The sequence below is a fragment of the Parasteatoda tepidariorum genome, chromosome 2 (assembly GCF_982258835.1).
Source record: "Parasteatoda tepidariorum strain Cologne lab strain chromosome 2, Ptep-v5.0, whole genome shotgun sequence".
Lineage (NCBI taxonomy): Eukaryota > Metazoa > Arthropoda > Arachnida > Araneae > Theridiidae > Parasteatoda > Parasteatoda tepidariorum.
The window spans coordinates 86903296-86923835 of record NC_141756.1 but is presented as its reverse complement, the minus strand read 5'-3'; the positions used below and the strand labels follow the sequence as shown (position 1 = coordinate 86923835).

Sequence of the window (20540 nt, the reverse complement as noted above, 5' to 3'; positions counted from 1 at the left end):
TCACGGCAATACTGTAATTTGAAACCACATTCAAACGAAACAATTATTGAAAAACTATGAAAAAAAAAGAAAAAAAATCCATGAACCGAAGTCAAGCATCACTGGTTACAATCAGTGAGCGGGTGGGAGACCATTTTGATCAGCCTGCGAGGGATCGAGGGTGCACGGTATCGGTCCTTGTTAAGCTGTTCTACCGTAAAGCACGAGCATTTGGTTTTTCTTCTAATTTCTAATTAATCGAACTTGCTTCTAGAGCAATTGCACAGTGTGAATTCACGTTTGCGTATATTAATACGTGGGAAATGGCGATTCTCACTACATGTGTTGCTGTACCTCTGATGACGTCGTCAGAAATCGCGAGCCTGACTGGAAAATTTTTCGCAGTATTTCCTCGTCAGTGATCACAGGTGCATGAATCAAATGTAGTGAGAATGGCCCTTTAGGACTCCATTCCCAGCTTTTTTATACGAAGCTCGTTGTATTTCTACCTTATGTGAAAAACAAAACAAGTGCAGTATTGAATATGGAATGGTATTTAAATTAATATTTTTTATATTATAATAATGATTTAAAACATTGACTTTTTTTAATAAATTACTTTACACAATTTTGATATATATTTGTTTTATGCGAAACTAAGTAAAGTCTAGATATGTGTATTGATTATCTTGTGTTTTAAATCAAAGAACATAAATAAAGCTCTACTTAGTTTGCTTCTTCATAAATTTGTGTTCCTACCTACTTTTAAGTATGCTATGTCTATAAAACTGGACTTCTTGATTATATAAGTTATATTTTAATAATCTTCCCTGCTAAGTATTGCAGAAATAATAGTCAGACGTCTTATATGTAATTAAAAAAAAATCACAGAAGGGGTTTGGTTTATTTCAGTTTATTCTTAGCCGCTTCCTAGCATATTAGTTTTTAAACTTTCCCAAGTTCTAAAACTTAACGAGGCCTCGTCAATTGTAGATTCTGAAAACAACAGGTGCGGATATGAAATATCTGGTTAATTCATTACACTGTTTGATTTTTTACCTAATTAATATTTATTTAATATGCCATTACATTATAACCTGTATCTTAGATCTTTTTTTGTTAAATAAAAATTTATATTTGGATTGAAGATCAAAAAATAGCTTGTTTTTATTTTATCAATTAGATTTTATATATTTAATAATAGAACTTTAGATATTTAATTTATAGAGTTTGAAAATTAGATTTATTTAAACAATTTAATAATATTATTTAAATGAGTTCTTTAAATTAAATTTCCAAACTTCTAAGGGTCACTGATGCCCTATGTACATAACAAATTTCGGAAGAAAAAATGTAAGAAAGATGTTAAGTTGTTCGTTTATAGAAATAAAATTAAAAAAGAAAAATACTTATTCTTCAAAAATCTAGAAACAATGGAATACATTGGAAAATGGATTGAATTAAATACATTAAAATTGAAACAATTTTTCTAACTTATAGATTTTTATATGAATACAATGGCTACATTTTATAATTGCTATGTACTTTTTGATGTTGTATATTTGATTTGTGTGTAATTTATTGCTATATTTTTAGCTTTTGCATAATTTCTCTATCAAAGTGAGGAATATTTTATAGCAAAAAATTGGATAATGCAGATAATGTCTTATTTTTCCGAAGGTCCTTAAAGCCCTGCATTCATTCCTGATTAAGTGTGGCAGAAGTAAGAGTTAATGCATGTAATAATTTCATAAACAAGCTCTGTTGATTATTAAATGAAATTCTTCCAGACGATACTAACTGTCCCTGAAAAGTGAGAACAGCTAATAGACCTAAATAAATTGTTTTTTTTTTCTATCTCTACACAAAGATATTTTACATAATTTTTTTAGTTTTTTTTATTATTAAAAATAAATTTTTTTTGATTATTGCATGCATAGTTCCTCATCATTCTAACTCTCTTTGCCTTTAGTATTAGAAATAAATCCTAGAAACAATGATAGTGTAAGAGGGCTGTTTTCATAGCATGTGAAAAATTTGCTTACGAAATAATCACTTGAGTATGAGAACTACATGAAGACAAAATACTTTTATCTGGAAAAAACTCGCCAATCAGATTTTCATTCACATGTAAAGAAAATTAGGCAGTGAGAACGGTCCGTAAAGGAACTGATGTGTATTGATTCTTCATAATTTCTAAAGTTTTAATGGAACGCTTTAAAAAACTTTAGAAACTTTATTGGTCCCAATTTTCCCCCCCACCAAATTCATGCAATTTATGGATGACCTTTTTTCCTTTCTTATAAAATGCAATACTACAATATAAATTGTTGTTTTTTATTGATATTTGTAGTTTTAGAAGGTTTTATATAGTTGAAAATATTGAAATTTTTATATTGAAATTCTAAATGTATTGCGAGTTTGTGATTGTTACTTGTTACCCAGTGTCTCTTTTTCTATTTCAGATAAAAATTCTCTATAAAAGTTTGCAGAAAAGTATCTTTGTAACTACAGAAATATAGTTTCATGATCGTAAAGTATTTCCACTCGCTGTGAAAAGGTTTGTTTTTTGACATTTATTACAGATGAATAATTTTTTCATTTATATACATATTTTTAACACTATTGCTAACTTTTTGCACTATTACACTTCACGCTGATTGTCTTCAGTCTGAAAAAGATTTTTTTTTTCAGAAAATTTTTTGTTTGTTCAGAGATTCTTAAAATAATTCTTCTAAATTGTACATTTTATGTATCTTTTACAACAACAGAAAATTTTATGTTATTACTCTTACTGATGAATCTAGCCACTTCAAGTGAATAACATTAAAATACTTTGAACTTAATTTTGGTATAAATGCTCTAATTATCTGCATATTTCTTGGTGGTATTGCTGAATCATTTTGGTCTTTTTTTTAAAACTCATTTTTTTGTTGCTAGGGGCAGTTTAATTTTCATTAAAGTTTAATTTTAAAAATAATACAAACAAATGTGACTTGAATTGCTAAGACTCATTTAAGTACATCTCTAAGCTTGCTTCAAAAGCTTATTTCGGGAGAACGTGCGAGATCATTTTATGTCCCTAGATATTCTAGAATTTTGTTTTTTAAAAAACTAGACACCTGTTCATCTCTTTTTTATTAGTAGCTGAGTTTTTTATCCTTATCTGCCTTTTGTGAACAATTAGAAGAAATTTTGAGCATTTTTCCTTCCTCAATCTAGATTTTATTAGTTACTGGTGACGTAGAATATTTCTTCCCTACTTTCAGTTTTTTCTACAATTCATTTTATTTCTAGTAGCTGCCTACTTCAATGTGCTGTTTATTTTCCTAGATATTCTGGAATTTTGTTTTATGTCCCTAGATATTCTAGAATTTTGTTTTTTAAAAAACTAGACACCTGTTCATCTCTTTTTTATTAGTACCTGAGTTTTTTTTATCCTTATCTGCCTTTTGTGAACAATTTGAAGAAATTTTGAGCATTTTTCCTACCCCAATCTAGATTTTATTAGTTATTGGTGACATAGAATCGCTCTTCGCTACTTTAAGTTTTTTCTACAATTCATTTTATTTCTAGTAGCTGCCTACTTCAATGTGCTGTTTTTCGTTTCCTATTAAAGTAATTTCTACTTGGTTTTTAATATTCATTAAAGCTATACCATAATAAATACCAAAACTTCTTTGCTTTCTAACAAAAATCAACTAACTGCGTATATAAACTGACAATATTACCTAACTGTTGATGAAAATCAGACTTTGGTATGTCACTTATTAATGATCAATGCCAGCAAATGGGTGGTTAATCCGTGTATGAATCATGAAATACGCGTTCAAATACTGATATTAAACAGTTTTTGTCTTGAATCATCAAAATTTAAAACTTCCTCTGGAGGAAATTTTGCTCATGAAATCTCATATGGGGTAAAGTGAAAAAAAGTTATATTAGTCATCTATTAGAAATATTTAAGATAAATAATAAACTGACTAACAGCTATTTAAAATAAAAAGAAAGTTGTAAAGTTGAATAAAATCCTTGTAATTCTTAAAACAAATCTTGAATGCTAAAAATATTTTCCGTAAAAAAGTATCCATAAAATGTTTAAAGAGACATAGTCTTTCTCAAATGTTATTTAAAAATGCTGCACTATCTTAAAAATGCCCCCTCCCCCACACCAAAAAAAGATTATATACAAAAGCGAAACAGAAAAGAGAACCTTAGTTTTTTAAAGTTGAACATTTTAGTTTTCTGTCTTTTTAAAAAAAAGTGAAGAAAGAGAATAAAGTATAACAGAAACCTCTTAATTTTCGCATTATAATAAAATCGGTGATGAAAACTAAAGTTTTTTTAAATAAAGAAAAAGCTAGTTAGAAACCAAAACAAATATCGTTTTAATTTTTAAGCGAAATATTTAGCGCTAAAAATCGTCATTGAGCTTTTGAACAATGCCGTCATTTTATCATTAAGTTCATAAATAGTTTGAGAAGCAGTTGTTATAAAACTTTCTATAGCTGAAATTAAAACTTTTCCTGGCCAGTTCTATGTAGTTTTTTCCAATAAATTTTTGGTTGAAAGGCAAGGGATCAAACAGTGATGACTCAGTGTTGCATATGGTATTGAGCTATATAGTATATTTATAAGGGAACCTAGTATACATATAAGGATGGTTGGTCATCTGTTGGGTTTAAAGTTGATGGCTAAGTACTTAGATTTAATATCTAACAATGTGTTGCATTATTGACAGCTATTCATACCATGTCATACTAGTAAAAAGTTATACAAATAAGGTACTGGACAAGCTTTAAAAATTTTGGTGATTGATTATTAACGTCTTATTTGTTTACTTTTTATTTTAAATACAAAGTGTAAGTTAAGTAAGGTACTTATTGTTGTCATTGTTGGGAAAAATACAGCTTGAATGAAAGTTTATGGCTCTGTTTTAAACATGGATGTATGTAAAAAATAATTGTCTAAAGGATATAGGTTTTACTGTGTAAAATGTTAAAAGCTTATCTTTGTTTTCAAATAAAAATAAATTTCAATTTTAGAAAATTTGAACTTGAACCTCGAGTGTGAGCCCTCTTAATTTTGTTAATTCTTGAGACATTTTTTTTTCTTATAATTTATTTACTTATTAAGTATTCTCTTTTTGATTGCTAATTTTCTTCCAAGCAGTTCTTCCAAGACATTTTTTTCTATTGTTCTGCTGTTTATTCTACTCTAGAAGAAACTTGCCACCCCTTAAAGGCTAAAAAAAAATTTTTAAAAATAGTTTTTAGTTTGTCATGAATCATATTTATGAGAACTTAATCATATTATGAGTACTGCTTTTTAATATACTTAATTTAATTTCTTTTTATAAACCTTTTGTTTGGGTAAATGGTTACTTAATATCTATTTCTTTTCTCCTTTAGTTTGAAGTCTGAAATGTACATCTGATATAGGGCTGGTTAACTTCGTTGAAGAAACTTTCGCCTCGCCAAATCTCCAATTTTTATCTGTCACGTCACGGCAGTGCAAAACTTGAACTTTTACTTTAAGAACGGAGCGTTAGGTCTAACTAGCTTCTGAAGACTTATTCCAAGATATTCGTTGATTTATATAATGTCTTTCCTCAGTTTTTTTAAGTGAATTGCAAAAATTTGAAATTAGTAACAAAATGCCAGTTTGCGCTATTGCAACTTGCAAAAATTCCGATAGAAACACAATAGGAAAAAATATTAAGTTTCATGTATTCCCTAAAGTAAATGAACAGCTATGTAAGGAATGGCTTCATCGTTGCAAACGAGGTGATCCAGTTAATGTAAAATATGCACGAATATGCAGTGAGCATTTCTTGGAAGAAGATTATGAAGATGATATGAGAAATCGTTTGCTTGGATTGCCGAGTCGAAGGGTTTTAAAATCCACTGCAATACCGAAAGTAAATTTGCCATTTTCTTCTTTACCACTTTCTTCAAGTTCTTCTAGGCAAGAAAGATTGCATAAACGCAAAGTGTTGGCTCGTGTATTGGACAGATTAAAAACTCCAAGCCCAAAGAAAAATAATTTAAATATTATGAATGAGAATTTTTTGCGTACAGCGAATCCTGATAAACGCTTTAAATTAGAAGCAGTAGTTAAAGCATTAAAAGAGAGAATTGAAACTTTAGAAAAGGATTTCAAAAACAAAAATAAAGAAGAAATAAAGTTTAAAAAAACATCAATTCATCGTAGAAAACGGTAGAATGTATCCAGAAAAAAATTTCAAAAAAAAAAATTAATTATGAACCAAAAAGGGAATTGTTGAAATTGGTAGAAGCTTTTAAGAAAATGTATTATTATATGTTCTCTTTCTTCAAAAGCATATGATTTTTGGATATTGACCTATCTCTACCAATTGCTAGTGCGTTAAAGCAATGGTGCGCAAAATTATCTTGTGATCTAGGTTTACAGGATGATGTTTTAAATTTGATTAAAAACTGTGCCAAAAATTTAAGTGGATTAAAAAAATTTGTGTTCTTAGTTTTGAGGAAATGAATGTCTCCTCTGATATTTGCTATGATGCTGGACTTGATCAAATCCTATCTCCTTTCAAAAAAGTTCATCTGGATTTTATAAGAGGACTGTTTTCAAAGTGGAAACAAAAGATTTTTTTACGATTTATAAGTTACAATGAATAAAGTCTTACTTTTCAAAGTCATAGAAGGCTTGGAAATCTATGCCAAAGCTATTGTTTCAGATTTAGGAGGATCTGGAACACTTTGGAAGAATCTCCAAATAACAATTTGAATAAGTTTATTTTTTGAATCCTGACCATCGTCAAAAGCCTTTTTTTTGCTAACATGTTACCGCAGAATCATTTATTGGACCTTGGAATAATTTTAGATGATGGAATTTTGATCAACTCTGGAATTGTTGAAGAAGTATTGAGAAAAGGTACAGGAGAAAAGAAAATTGTGCCACAAACTAAAAGAGTCATATCTGTTAGTTTAAGGTAATGATAGACAGAAAGTTACATCAGCAAAGGTATTATTCTCTTCCATTACATCAAAGGTTTAAAGAAGAGTTTACTGGAAACAAGAAGGCATATGAGTTTTTTAAAAATTAATCCATGATTTTTTTGATGTGTTGAACAGCAAGAGCTTAGAGCCTTCTCCAGCAAAAAAGTATGAAAGCTGCTTTCAGAAATTTACTTTTTGTTGTTTTGTTTGTTTTAAATTACTTGTTAAACACTTGTTTTAAATGTTTGTTTTAAACACTTGTTTTAAATGAAAATGAAGTCTGAGAAGTAAGCAAAATGAGAGTACACGGTAAAAAATGTCTATTTTCATTTCAAAATGCAATTGCTATCTCTATATCTTTAATATTTTTATTATTAGAACATTTAAAATCAGTTGGAGTAAAATACATTTTACCCACTAGATCAGGGATGGGGAAACTACGGCCCGCGGACAGAATTTTAACTAGCCGATCAGTGGCGAATATATCTACTTTGTTTAAAACTATTTTTGTTGATTTCTTTTTTAACAAATTACTGATGACCTTTTTACTTTCTCTATTTTTGTTCTACAAAACATAAATTAATTAAATAGTTAGCACAAACAGCTTTAACTGGTAAAATGTTGAAAGCAAAAGTTCTTAATAGAATAGCTGTAGATTAGCTCCTACTAGTATTTGTCTTTCTCGAGGAGCAGACATATGGAATCTAATATAGGTGAATTGTACTTCGCATGAGGCTGACTACGCGTTTTAAGTTCCAACGAACGGATTTTTCTGCTGACTCGAGTTCTAACATAATTTACTGCGTATGGAAAGGTTGCACACATACAACGTCATTGTAAATAATGGTTAAATTATTAAATGTATAAAATGGCTACTGCCTTTTTGAGTTATTTGTAAACATTTTTTATCCCAAAATGGCAACTAAAAAACGCAAAGTTGATGTAGAGTGACATGCACTCAATGATGAATTGACTTTATTTTATTTCAGAAGTTTTTACTCGGCCCACCAAACTTTTTTTTCTAGATTTTTGGCCCATGACCAAAAAAGTTTGCCCATCCCTGCACTAGATTAATCCAAAGTGCTATCGAGAGTTTGTTTAGACAAACTTGGTCTTGGTAGATTTAATGACCATCAAAGTCCTATCAAAGTAATTAAAAGATTTAAATGCTTGTTGCTTGCAAATACACTAACTAATCGTTCGTCAGAAGTATGCACAGAAGTAAAAAATTCAAAAATAGATTGTTATTTAACTGGGAAATTGTTAGAAAGTGTTTAAAAAGGACACAAAAAATATAGTTTCCGAAAATAATGCTATTCTAGAAAAAGTTGAAGATATAATACATGACTTAAATAACTTCATTCCCATGTCTTGGGATATTGACCTTAATTTGGAAAAATAACCCAACCGATTCTCAAGAAAAAGGACTAAATTATATTGCTGGTTATAAAGTGTTTCGCCTTTGGAAAATCAAAAAGTGTCATCAAAGACTTATAAATGAATAAGAGGGATGATATCTTGCAGTAAATAAAACAGCCACAGTCTGCCTTTTAAGAACTTTTATAAGAATTTGCCATCTAAATAGAAAACATCTCATTACTTAAACTGAAAGGCAGGCTAAAAAATGAAAAAAAAAAAAAATGGATGAAGTCAAAGCCTAAAGCAAAAGCAGTAATTAATAGTTAAAATTCTCCTAATTTGATACCATATTTGGTACTTATGTATTATTGCAACCAGGTTGGCGCGATTTGTAAGTTTGAGTAAGAAAGTATGAATAGAAAGAATACATTTATTAATTACAGATAATTTTTAATACAGTTTTTTATATTTTATTCATATAACATAATATATTATTATGTTATATATAATATATTATAATTATATATTATATAATATAATATAATAAAATATTATAATATATAATATTTTATTATAATAAAATAATATATTTTATATTATTTTATTCATATAACATGTAGGGTTGCCGTAAGTAGGGTCGCCAAATTTGGTGATTTATGCGAATTTTGGCCTGGTTTAGTTAATACGTAAGTACCCCATATTTTTTAATGTAGTTATTCTAAATATTTAAGATTTCTTTTAAATTATATTCTCTTAAGGAAATATTTATAAACAATTGTAAAATTTCTACTATTATTATGAATCTAAATTATTATTTTGTTTTAGTGATTAGCACTTAAGGCTGTTGTTTCCTAATGATTAAGTATAAACAAACTGCCATTAACAGCATATTTAAAAATCAGGATTCTAAATTTAACAAAACTTTACAAATTATTGTAATTGAACAATATGCAGCTAAAAAATGTTAATATATGCTTTATTTTTTTAAGTAATAAAAGTTAAAAATAAATTATTTATAGTGTCATTTACGACAACTATTGAAATATTTTTCTTAGTTTAAAATGGTATTTTTTTATAGTGTGTTAATAGTGTAAAGTTTGAAAGCTAATATCAAAAAAGTGTCAAACTTATTTTTACAGAGAGAATGATGTGAAGTTTTCATAATATCTTTACTTGCGGTCTCTGAGATCTGTGTGTGGCATGACGTCAAGAGGAGGGAAATCGTAGCTTTAGCTCTAAGAGAGGAATGAACCAGCCTTTCTCTCTCTTTTTCTTTAGCCCTGATTTTTACCAGTGAGTAAAAAGTTTGTTTGCATTTACTTTTAACAGTGTAACATTTTTAGGATATTCTCAGATATGATGAATGTATTATTCAGCTAATTATATTAATTAAAAATGGAGGAAAAATATGTAGCTATTGAAGTTATTCATTTTCTAGCTACCCTAATTATCTAAAGTAGTTTTGGTGTTGTCTATTTTATATATTTAAAGTACTTAAATAACCTAGTTTTGTCTTATTAATGTAGGACACGTTAGTACTTAATACTTTATATATCTAATTCTTTTTCCTAAAACTAATCCACATTGTTAAGAAGTCTTAATTTTGTCCCATTGATTTTAAGAAATCAACTTGATGGCATTTTCAGGATCAATAATTTTCAACAGCTGTTGATCCCTAAACTGTAATATGAGGTTTTAAGCTTTCACAGTAATTGACCCCTTAACCTTGATGTGTAAATTTAAAAAAAAGAAATTTTTTTTTCATTTTTTTATTTTTAGTTTTACATAGAATTTATAAAATTTATTGTTTGATTTTTAAATAGTAATTAAGTATAAAAAATAGATCATTTTTAGTTGTTAGTTCTATAAGTGATTTGTAGTTGTTCATTTACGTCGCACTAGAGCTGCACAATGGGCTTTGGCGACGGTCTGGGAAACATCCCTGAGGATGATCCGAAGACATGCCATCACAATTTTGATCCTCTGCAGAGGGGATTGTGATCATGATAAGTGTCTGTTGTGTTAAGTTCATTGATTTTAGGTTTCATTATACTCATTTATGTAAAATATTGAAAGAAACTACTGATGTTATAATTATGTTCTATTAATTTTCTGTTGCTTATTTAGAAATGATACAATTTATTTTCTTTGATATCATCTCCATTATTTAAATTGCAGTTATAAACTATTTAAAAAATCATTTCAATACTTGATATTTTTCTTTGAATAAAAAAAGTCATTCATTCCTTTTGCTTTGGTTGGAAGAAACGTATTTATTTTTTCTGGTGGGAAGTTTTTCTACTGTGGAAGAAATTTGCCATTCCTGGAAAGAGAGTTCATCTTCTCCTGGAAAGAGAAATGAGATTAATACACTGCAAAAACCGCAAATTTAATTTTTTTTAATTAGAGAAAAATCTTATTCTACATTATTTTAAATTTCTTTTTGTGTAATGTAAGCAGAAAGCAAAAATGAAATTTTTTAAATTTTTTCTTACAGTTAAAAAAAAAATTATTAATTTTAAAACTTTATTGTAAAATTTGTTTGAAATTTACATTTTTCATAAAATGTTTTGCTTCAGTTAAATATTTACCAGTTAAAATTTTTTTAATTTCATTATAAAATTAGTAATAGATTTAAACTTTAGTTGCTCCATTGTTGTCAATTAGATGTCCTTTGTTATATGACTAGGGCCATAAGCCCCTTCCCTCTCTACTCTGCTTTGTTACCCTAACCCTAATTTGATGCAGAAAAAGAAATTTGCTATTCTTATTTCCTACAAAACTTATTCTTCGGAGTTGGGGTTTTCTATATTGTGGTGGCAGTGCTGTCTGTTATCTTAATTTGTTGTATTCCTATTGAATTCCTATGTTGTTGTACTTTAAATGTGTTGAGTTAATTGTTTTATCCAAATGTCCAAACAATATGCTTTTTATAATTGAATGAAATGATATCCATAATCTTTTCCAGTTAAAAATTGAGAATTTTTTATAATCGTAATTTTGCTCATGGTCCTGTTTTCACTTCAATTATCATTATTAATATTACTAAGGTCTTAGGTAAAATTTATTTAGATTTTATGCATAATTATTTTGATTTAAATTTGACAGTATTTTATTTTAAAAAATTTGATTTGAAATCCAAAACAAACTCTTTAAGCTGTACAAATCAGTTTGATAGGGTAAAAACTGCATTTGCTTCATTATCATTCTGATCATTAATTCTAACTGCCAGAAAATTTCTGTATTTGAAACTTTTGTTTTCCACACACTTAACTCTTGTCCTGATCTTTTTTTCTTTCAATTCTGAATATAGCTTCTTCAGCCCATTAGTTTTTGACCTTTGGTAACTTGATTCATCCCTTGCTAAACTTACCAGACCCAAATGTTCCTCTATCAATCCTCAAAGTGAATTTTTTATTTTATTGTTTTCCTCTTCCATTTGCTGTAAAATTTTAAATATTCTGTCCCATTTTGGATTTAATATTATTTCAGGTTTATCCATAAAATTTAATTTTTGAATTTAATTTGATCAGTATTTAAAATTGTTGGAGCATTCACCACATACTTTGACAACACACTACATCAGACAAATTGAACAAGTTTTAAAACTCACATTAAGGGAAGCTGATAGGTATGTGCCTGTTATTAAGAATTCTATTTATTAGGCCGGGATAGCCTGGTTGTTAGGGCTCTGAGCCCATGTCCAAGAGGTTGTGGGTTCAATCCCTGCCGGTCTAAGACTCCTCGAATAGTAAATTGTGACTGATGCACATTAAATCTGCCGAATCTCCTGGATCATACCAGGATACTGATCCAGGAGTTTCCTTGTCTTCTGGATTGGTTCAAAATTACAAGGCTACGGAGTGGAACATTAGTAGTCATAAACCCAAAATTGAGTCGGCTGTTTAACGACGGTTATAATGATATAATATTATCTATTACTGGACATTGTTGGGACCTTGGGCATAAACTTAATTCCGATACTGCTGAAATTCTTTCCACCCTTGTCACAACAGCTCATTTTGATGACATGGAATTTTGTTTCATTCATATGAATGCCGATTTCTGTTTTAAAAGACACAAGTTCCATTCAACTACCCCTGAGTGTCTTAAAATAAAACCTACCCTTATTTGCTTTTGGTTACTGCACATTCTCATGGTTTGTTTCATTTTCTATTTTTACATGGGCGGCTTTTTGCTTTCTTCTTCAAATCTGTTTTGTTTGTTTTATTCATGGTGAGTCTTGAGAATTGGAGACTATTTTTGAGTGCTCAAAATACACTGACTTTTTCCACCTTTATAATTTATGAAGCAAATGAAGTATTTACATTATTAATTTTATATGCAATCTGCTATTAATTTAAATGTTATTATTTTTCTGAATCAAACCTTAAATAAATGGATCAACATTTTTGAAAATAATACTTACGGACATACATTTTCAGAGATGCCAACTGCTCCGGACAGGCCAAAATAATTAAAAGAACGGTAAATAACTTAGTAAATTTTACAAATATTTGACTGTTTTTACTTGCTTTTAAGAAGGTATAGCATGACATTAATACTATAAAGTGGTGAATTATGTAAGCCTACGAATTATTTAGAAATAGTGGTGGGTAAAAATCCACTAAATTGAATTTATTAAACCAAGAATCACAATTGATAAAATACCACTTTAAAATATATATCTGCTGTCCGGAGCAAGTTGGCATCTCTGCATTTTTAAAAGTAACTGAGTAATTGAAGTTTATAATGTTTAGAAATTTCCTTGTAATTTTGTTGTTTCCTCAATCTTTTATTTTTTGGTAGAGTCTTAAGTGCAGTAAAAATAATTTATATTTCTTCAGTAGTTTTTTTCAATTGTGTGTGTAGGGAAGTTACCTGAAATTTTTAATGTTTAAAAATCATTTATCTTTTGGAGTACTTAAATATTTTCAATTTCACTCAAGGTAGATTTTTTGCCTTTTTTTTTTTTAAGTTTGAAAAAATGTAGAACTGTTTTCTAGGAATTCTATGAAAGTCTCTTTCATAATTTGTAGTAGTAAGTTTCCAGTTTAATTTGCCTAAATCCACGCTAAAGTCAGGACTTTCAGCAAAATGTAAACGAAATAGATGTGCTCTGTGTCCTAAATTTTTTTTATAAGTGCTACAAATGCAGGAAGTTTTTGAGAAAACTTAAAAACTAATTTATTATTTTGTACTTTGATTGTGAACGGTGTGTTGAAAGCATTTGTAATTTTTTTAACTTGTTTTCTGTTACTTTAAATCTTTTTAATATTATGGAAATAGCATTTTGCCTGTTCTTATGAATTTCATTAGTATTACAGTTGTTTTGTATCCCCCTCCCCTGTTTCCTAGCTTTAATGCTGCTGATACTTATGGGTCAACTTAATGGTCATACTCATGTATAATGCTGATACTTATGGGTCAAAACTTAAAATGAGGTCAACATGACCCCATTTAGTTTTAGTACTTCAAGGGTTAATAAATACTTTTTATTACAAAAATCTGTTGTTGTTGTTTCTAATCCCCAAGAGGTCTATCCCAATTAGACCAATTCCATAAGTCCAAAAATGTCCAGGAAGTCAAAAGCTAAAATCTAATTAATATTATCAGGAAATGAATTATTTAGGGGCCAAATAATTTTTATTTTGCCAGAAATGATTATTTCAAGTATTAGTGCTCTCAGCACTGTAGAAAATCCTTATGCCAAAGACAGTTTTGCTCTTAAAACCATTTCTAGGTGAATTATACTGGATTATTAATGATTCAAATACTTATTAAAATAAAATTGACTGTAGGAATGTTTGATTTTCTAGTATGAAACATGAATTTCAGTATTTCAATCTCATGACAGTGTAACTAATAAATATTTCTTAATGAATTCCTTTTTTAGTTTAATTGATGTTATGTTGAAAATATTTGCAATATTGTGTTGATACCTTATTTTATGTAAGACTTATGACATTGCTATCAGTTTTTCTAATTCAAATTCCATTATATTTTTGTCTTGTGTATTTTTTATTTGCATGATAAATAACAGGCAACTTCATATTAATTTAACTTGTTGTCATCATTCAATTCCTCAGTTCTCTTAGCATTGCAACAAAAACTATCATGGTTTTAATTAACTTGTAACAGAATTTCCCAATATTTTATGTTTTAGTTGTATAACCTTCTAAGCCAGTCTGTAGTCAAATCAAAAATTCCTCAGATACTTCTTTCCAATGATGTCAAACCAGGTTAATTTAATGAAAAAAAAAAATACTCTTGTTGCTTATGAGGTAGAAATCAAACTAAAATTTTATCACTCAGGAGCTATTCATCCAAATCTTGTACTCTTTAAAATGATGCAAAAAATTAAAATTTAAACTTTACGACTGTTAAATAAATTAATGAAAAATAAATAATTATCAACTATTTTTGACATGGAAGTTATCTTTGGATGAACGAATTTCATAGTTGTGTGCATTAAAGGGTCCTAACTTTTGACTGCTCTCATGCCTAAACGATTGGAGCCATATATTCCAGATTGCGGCTACTCCCTATAATTTGAGAGTCAGACATTCAAATCAATCAGAGAAAGTGGGTTTTTGTGTCTAATTTTGAAACTTAATATAATGTCTGCCTTAGTTAGGATGGGCCCTCACATGTTTTGATAGTCTTTACCTTTTAGATAAAGTCTTAGTAGGGGAAAATCCAATCAATAGATTAAAAATTATTCAGAGTGTTTTTTCTTTGAGCACTGTACATTATATAACAAACAAAGTTACTTAAAATTTAATAGTCAAGCTCCTAAATTCATCATCTAAGGTGTTTATTTATTGATAATGTTAATCTTTCTCTGATAAGTTAAGGTTTCAGGATTCATGTCACATTGCAGAAACAAATGTTAAATTATTGGAACCACTATTAAAATATTGGATGGAATTTTTTGTGTAGCTTTTATTGCAACACAAGCTATGTACATTGCTGCTTACTCATCAGGTTTTAAAGTTTATGTTATTGGCATAAACATGATGGTTCAGTGGTTAAGGCACAGATTTGTCACTGGGTTTTGATTCTCCATTATCACTTGAAACAGATCCAGCTTCAGATCGCTGGGTAGCAGTAGCTTGTCTCGGAAGTAAAGCGGTCTGTGAGCAATACTGACCATATTGCCACTTTCATACAAGGCTCCTACGGATCAGAGAAAACCTGACATTTTATTTTAACTTTAAAAAGCAGAGAATAGTCAGGGAAGATAGCAATGTTTTTACAAAAAACCTAGAAAATCGTATATTATACCTGTAAAACAACCAGTCTTTGAATTGTTAGTAACAGTAATCGAGATTTAAGTTAAATAAATTATCTATTATAATCATTTTATAAAATTGCGCTTTTTAAAGAAACGTTTCCATGTTTCCATTCTCATTCTTTAAATATGTTATTGCTCACAAAATTTGAAATTTGACATTTCAAATAAGAAATTCTGATGAAAAATTGCAGGGTATACATAAAATATGGTTTGGATTTCCATTGAAATTTACCCAATATGCCTGGAAATGTAAAGGAATTTTTGTTCTGAAATTGAGTGGGAACCCTGTTCATTCCATTGGTTACAAAATAGTGGAGCCTTAACCCCCACGATCTCTTTGGACTTCATTCTATATTTTGAATTCTGAATTTTTTCTGCAAATAAAAAATAATATATCAATATAGATAAAAAATAATGTATCAATATTAATACATATTTTTGATTAAAATTAAATGTTCATTGTCCTGTGCTATATGTTAAGGTCGATTACTTTTTTTTTGTAGGTTAAGCATTAATTAAAAGTAGCAGGAAGAGTAATCTTTTCATCATTGTACTGTCTATGAAATCTGAATGGAAAGGAAGAAAAAATCTGCGAATGCACTGTAAAACCAGTTGGTCAATGAGCTTTAGGAATACAGTGGTTTGTTAAACTAATTAACTTTGTTTAAGACACTCATACCTTGTTTCCACTTGCAGGTTTAAGAAATTTTAAGATTTCTTAAACCTGCAAGGTATTAGTCTTAAAATTTTCTTCATGTTAAGTATAATTTTCGAAATTTTCTCTTTGGTACGTTATGTTATGTTTATCTCTTTGGTACTTCCTTTTTTATTAAATATATGTTACTTTCTGCACATAAAACTACTATTTAACTTTATGACTTGCATATAGTGTGTTTAAATATATCTTGGTCAGTAGAAAAACTGAAACAAACTTGTTCAATATTTTTCATAAAACTATTGAATCATGTTAAAATTAATTTAACCCTTAGCATCTCTGGATTTGAAATAAGTAAATTTAAAACTTCATTTTAAAAGTAGCTTTTTACTTTTATCGTTTTTAAAAATATTATTAATTCAAAGCTTAAAGAAGTTGAATAAGCGAAAAATTTATTATTTGTCAAACTAATCATAGATTTTTTTTTTTTTTGTGCAAAATTGATATTTTTTCTGAGGTAAGCAAAATTATATGTACATTTCCATTTAACTCCTAAATTTTTACAACAACTTTTTAATACTGAAATCATTGTATTCTAAAAAAATAATTGACTTTTAGATTTACTTTCATTAAAGTCAATATGTGACCAATTTATTATTATTATTTTTTAAATGTTTTGAAACTATTTTTCCAAATTGAAGCTTTCCCCCATAACATCCATAGGATGTAAACAGTCGAAAAAGGGATTAACTTTAGCAATATTAAACTTTTACTTTTATTACAATGAAAATCTACTGTTCTAGATTTTTTTAAACTACTTTTATGTGTGTGTAAATTTTTTTCCCTGCTTTGTATTTGAGCTTGTAATTACTTTAGCAACTCAATATTTAGATGTAAATTCATGTGGTTCTTCCTATTTTTACATTTTCCACTCTATGTTCTAACATATTTTAGATTTTATACAACTGACTATTTACTTTTTTGAAGAGATAATTGTTTACTTGCTCTTCAAGTAATTTTTCAATCAATACTGTCTAAATATGTTGAAAAATAATTGCTTTGGCCATAATCAGTGAGCTTATTATTTTGGACATAGCTCAGAATGCATGTTTAAGAGATTAAACAAATCACAAAATGCTCTTTTTTGGTGTGAAACCCATATTCTAACAACTACAACTAATCTTTTAAACACTAAGTATGCACAACCCTTCGAAAATGGAAGAGACACTTTCACTTAGTGACATTTTCTTAAATTTTTAAGAAATACTGAGAGAATCATTTTAAAACTTTAGAGGTGTTTAGATCATATGATTACTTATTAATCAATTTCATAGTTTTAAGGGACTGGTAATAAATTAAGAACTTGAGCAAGGATTTTCAAGCAACCTATGCCAGAAAATATACTATTAAACTTGTATCGATTGCTTAGCTTAAATATTTATGGAGTTGTGAACATTTTTAAAAAAAACTAATTTTGTTGTCTTATGTTATTTGCTCTAACTTAAATTTTTTAAATATTTTTAAATAACTATAACTTATACAAAAATAATCAACAAATCTTTTGGAAAAGTTTGCAATTGACAACAAAATTATTTAAAAATTATCATAACATTTAAAGTAGTTTTATTATAGTTTGCATACGTGGAAAACAAAATTTTTTTTTCCTTCATAATTATTCAGTGAAAATGTCCGATTTGAATATCTTGAAAATTTATAGAGTTTTTAGCAATTTTCTAAGTAGTTTTTGTTCTTTTTTTTAAAAAGGGGTTTTTCACAAATTTTATTTTGAAAAATTAAAAATGACATCTGATAGTGGGTGATCATCCCCTCATAACAATGTTTTCTTTTACATGTTTTTTCCCCATATACCATTATATTTTGGTGTATGGATGATATTGAAAGCTGTTATCATTGTTATTAACTTTATTGGAAAACCCTTATCATTTAGAGATTTTTTTTAAGAAAAAGTACAAAACTAAGAAAATTGCTAGAAACTTTTTAAATTTTCACGTTATTCAAATCAGACTTTTTCATTAGTTTTAACAAAATTATGAAATTTTTTTTTTCCGCTTATGCATACTATGAAAGACCTACTTTAAATGCTCATATCTTATGCAATTTTAAATAAATTTGTTAAAAATCATGCAATAATAATGTTATGAATATATTAATGCAAAGTTGTTCCAAAAATTTTGTCTAGAGTTTTTAAAGTTATAGCAAAACAAAAAAAAAGTTTATATCATTTTAAATGTTTGAGCTAGTTTTGCAAAATTGTGTGCAATTGCAAATAGTAACCAAAGTAAGCAATATTAGTTACAAGCTTATTACTATATTTTCTGGCATAGGGTGTTCACAAAAATTTATTTTTGTTTCTAGCCTTGTTTTAAAACTTATAGTCAATGTACTCATGCAATTTCTCATACTTATCAATGAGTATTTCTTGCGAAATTTAAAAAAAAAGTCAAATGCTGAAAGTGTCTCTTCCATTAATGTAGGGTAGCGTGTTAGCACTATATGTTATGATGCAAAGGTTCAGATTTCGGGGTCAGGTTAACCGGGTACATTACAAATATAACCAGGCATGGGATTCTTCCACAAATTCCCGAACCTCAAGTCCATTGATTTGTACAGTTCTGCTAATTTAAATTTCATTACAAAAATATATATACTGCCTTTATCAACACTCTCTTTTTCTTTCTAAGTTCCCATTCAGTGCAATAACTATTTTTTTTTTCATACTAATGTGTAATAGAAAATACAACTTTGGATAGCCTTTGAGCTAATATAAAAGAGCAAGAAAATAATTCCACTATAAGTGCAGCTAGAATTAATGAACTAATGAGGCAAATGAAAACTCACTGATAATTTAAAAAGTAATTCCAAATTGGCAAATGTGTAAAAGATTGCTCGCTCAAAAAAATTGTTTTTTCTTTTAAACTTATGTATTAATTATAGAATTTTTGTAAAAGTAGAATTATTTAATCAATGTAATATATATGGCCCTTTTCTTATTTGGGTACAATTAGATACAGTTAATTTTTAATATGATCTTACGATATGTAAAATTTGAATCCCTCGTGTCAATGCGCCATACTAGTGTAAATTAGTGTTTCGATCTATTTTTCTTTCCCTTTGCATTTGATTTTCTCATGGTTAAATTCCGATATTAGTATGACACACAAAATTTAAATCACGCATTTCAGTAATAAATTTGTGATGCATTCGATTTGTGTAAATCCATGCAGGACTGCCTCGAAAGAAGGAGTGGTAGAGGCGGCCCTGATCTATGTGGTGATTTGATCGTTTATTATTGCTATGAATTTTCTCTGTTTTTTTAAAACATCTCTGCATAACTGTGCATTATTATGACATGCAGAATTCAATTCTGGCATTTATTAGTAGCTTAGAACAGAATGATACACCTGTTTTTTCCATCGTTTTTTTTTTGCTGATATCCACATGAATTTTTAAATCCCGATATTTTCATATGATATTTAAAAACGAGAAATTCGGATCACAGATTTGAGTAATCACATTTTGACGCAGCACTAGATTTGCCCAAACTCCATGCAGCTTTCGATCCTTTTTTTTTCAGTTATTGCTGTTGAGTTTTCACGTGATTTTTTTAAAAAATCACATTATTATGATAGGAAAATTTAAGTCCTGAATTTGAATATTTCTATTTGACAGGTTTATTCTATGAGTTTTTCAATGAATTGTTTTGGCAGTTATCGCTTCTGGTTTTTGCATATTTCTTACAACACTGGAAACTCGAAACTTACATTTAATTAACCCCTTTTTAAAGCGTCCCATTTCTGTGATTTAGCTGTAAATAAATGTCTAATAATAACTAATAGTGTAAATTATATAATATAGTCTAAATAAACATCATCAATCGTTTTTCAAAAAATTATGTGATGATGTAATGTTAAATGAGGAATATGTAATTTTTTTAATGCATATATGTATGTATATTTTATGTGTTGATGGGAAAAATTATTAAATACAAATTTTTCTCTTTAAATGTTATGTGAAATGCTATGAAACAAAATAAAACCAAACATTGCAAAAAAAAATTGAGATAATTTTTTCTAGCAATCACATGTCTGTCTTTTGCAGGATCTTACTTTCTAGGACGATATTTTAAGTTATGAAATCTGACACAAAAATGTACTTTCTCTGAATAAATGTCCAAAATATAGGAGGTAACGATAATCTGTCAAATATGGTCCCTATAGTTTGATCAGGAAAGTGGTTCAAAGTTTAGACC

At 28.3% G+C, this 20540-nt stretch overlaps 1 long non-coding RNA gene across 3 annotated transcripts; it reads left to right on the top strand.

The window, feature by feature from the left end:
• The first annotated feature begins 379 nt into the window (after positions 1-379).
• LOC107439876 (uncharacterized) lies at positions 380-20346 on the top strand. Of its 3 annotated transcripts, none has more exons than XR_015431436.1 (6): positions 380-531; positions 1660-1792; positions 2445-2539; positions 5391-7124; positions 9458-9611; positions 16119-20346. It is a non-coding gene; the product is annotated as an uncharacterized LOC107439876 (long non-coding RNA). The 3 variants fall into 3 exon arrangements; XR_006225049.3 differs by lacking the exon at positions 380-531 and adding an exon at positions 624-988; XR_011636187.2 differs by lacking the exon at positions 1660-1792 and having other exon boundaries at positions 391-531.
• The last annotated feature ends 194 nt before the right edge of the window (positions 20347-20540 follow it).